The sequence below is a fragment of the Pipistrellus kuhlii genome, unplaced genomic scaffold, assembly GCF_014108245.1.
Source record: "Pipistrellus kuhlii isolate mPipKuh1 unplaced genomic scaffold, mPipKuh1.p scaffold_m20_p_17, whole genome shotgun sequence".
Classification (NCBI taxonomy): Eukaryota; Metazoa; Chordata; class Mammalia; order Chiroptera; family Vespertilionidae; genus Pipistrellus; species Pipistrellus kuhlii.
In genome coordinates, this window is record NW_023425482.1 from 29,817,184 (window position 1) to 29,819,773 (window position 2,590).

The window sequence follows — 2,590 nt, forward strand, 5'->3', positions numbered from 1 at the left end:
CCGTTCATGCACACGCCAGCTGGGCGGCCAGCCCCTGCACAGCCCCACGCCCGCCCCAGCCCCCCACAGCTGGCTACAGGAGAGGGCCTGCAGGCCTGGGGACAGCGTCTCCGGCCTTTCTCGGTCCCCCTCTTAAAGTGACCCTCCACCCCAGTGCCATGTCCAAAGGCAGAGACGGGCCCCTGCCGCAGAGCCACATCCCGCCCACAGACCCCTGTGCTGCAGGGGCCCCCAAGGGCAGCCGCCCCGGGGGGCTGAGCATCCTGAGGCCCACTGCACCCCCCCACCAGCAGAAGGACGGGCTTACAGAGGGGAGGCGCCGTAAGGGCTGGAGGGGGCGGGAGGGAGCGCTCCCCCTGGGGGCACAGCGGACTGGGGCTCTGGGGGTCACACAGCACTCCTGAGAGAGGAGAAGCCTGCCAGCTGACCCCAAACTCCGCAGCGAGGGGGTCATCCTCGCCTCTCGGGACCCGGGCCAGACAGCTTGGGAAACCACTCTCTGCAGTTCCCAAACGGGGTGCGCCAGAGCCTGTAGGCTCCCACCATCACCCCAGCCTGGTCCCCTCTGCAGGGGCCACCGTCACCCTGGCCGTCCGCTGGCTCTCCAGCGGCCAGCGGCCAGCGGGCGCACAGGGACACAGGGAGCCGAGGTCCAGGCCTGCTGGGGTTTGGGGTAATTGGTGCCGAAAGCCTCAGAACCCGCCCCTTCCCCCTGCCCCCGCAGGCCACCCTATTAAAACGAGAAGTCTGCACAGCCTCCGGCCCCAAACCCAGTGCAAAGTCTGCAGCCAGCAGAGCTGCTGCGGAGGCCTCTCCAGAACCAGCAAAAGGGGAATCAAGCTCTGCGCTGCTCCCCCATCGCAGGCGATTCTGAAAGCACAGAAAGCGTAAACAACGGAGAGATCCAGCAACAAACTCTGCGAAGGTATTTCCCTCAAGGCTCCTGCACCGGCTGGCCTGCCAGGAAGGGGAGGGGGGGGCTCTTGCTACAGGTGTCTGGGGTCAAAGTGCAGCCGCTTCATCGCTCCCATTGGCCACTGGGCTCAGTCCCGCCTCCGACCAGGCCCTGGCCAGACCTGCCACTCAGGCTCCTTGCTGGCGTCCGCATCAGCCACTGTCCCCCACCAGCCGCCCTCTGTGCCCAGCCACATGGGACGGGGCCTGAGAGGGGGGGCTCGGCTGGGGCAGGACGGGAGGGGGGACGTGAGCAGGGCGGTGGCAGGGAGGTGGGCAGACTGCTTTGCTCTGGCAGGATTTAACGGACCCACGTGAGACTCTGCCTGCCAGGTGGGGTCAGCTGCCAGTGGATACTCAAACGGACACCCCCCCAGAACCCCAGGAGGCTGGGCCCGGGTTCCAGCTCCAGGATCGGCCTTTGACGACCTCGGCTCTCCCGCCTGTACGTGGGGCTCATCACTCCGGCCCTGACTCAGGACCCCACCGTTCAAGGGGCGTCATGCCTCCTGCACTGGAGGCTCCCCCTGCCCCTCCCGTCAGAGGCCAGGAGCACCCCCTCCAGCACCGGAGAGGACCCAGGTCCCGGCCACGTCTCCGCCCTGCCCAGCTCCTTCTGCAGAGGTGAGATTGGGGGTTCCCCCAGTGAGACGGCCCCATCTCCTGTCCCATCTGCGCCCCCGGCCCGCCCACCGCTGGCTCCGGGCGGACTGTTCCAGCCCCCAGCCCGGGCTTGTCTCCGGAGCCTCCTCCAGGGCTGTTTCCCCTCAAACAGACCGCAGTGGCCACTCAAACAAGGGGGTGTGAGGGCACCCCACACCGAGAAAACCCCGGGACCTCTGACTCCCCCAGAACTCAGCTACCGTTCTCTCTGGCATCCGTGGGAGGCTGGTTCCACCCCCCACACCCCGCACCCCCTACCCCCCAACCCCACACCCCCCACCCGACACCCCACACCCCCACACCAAATCCCAGGATCTCAGGCCGCCCACAGCGTGGCCTCGGCGGCCGTGGGCCGTCAGAACAAAGCCATCGCTCCGCACCACACCGGGGGTTCCCAGCCACGGGGGCCAGTGCAGAACCCGGGGACCTGGTCTGGACCTAAGTGGGCCCTGCTGTCCCAGGGCCGGCCGCGTGCGGACACTGACCACGCCGCCCCCTAAGCCCAGCTTCCCACAGGAGGGCGGTGCGGCCTGGGCAGCGCTGTGCCGCCGCCGGGCCTGTCCTGGGTGGGGACGGGGCACGGGGCCCCTCACCCGCCAGCCGGGCCCCATGGGGGCACATTCTCCCTCCCCCCCCCCTTCCCCGCAGGAGCCCTGGGCCGGGCCCAGGGCGGAGGGAGGGGCACGGGGAGCCGGTGCCCAGACCCCAGCCAGACAGAGGAGGGGAGCGGAGGGGGGCTGCGGTCCCAGTGGCCGGCACCTCCCCAGCTGCCCCCCAACTCAGCCGGGAAGACAGCGAGGGAGGGGCCGGCTCAGCCTCCCCCGGAGGAGCCGCGGGCCCCGCGGCGCAGGCCGAGGCGGCGGCGCATCCCGGCTTCGCCCTCCCTCCGCGCTCCGCCCCGGCCGCCCCCGGCCCCGCGCTCACCTGCCCGCTCGGCCCCGGCGCCCGTCCCGCCGAGCGGAGCGGCGTCAGC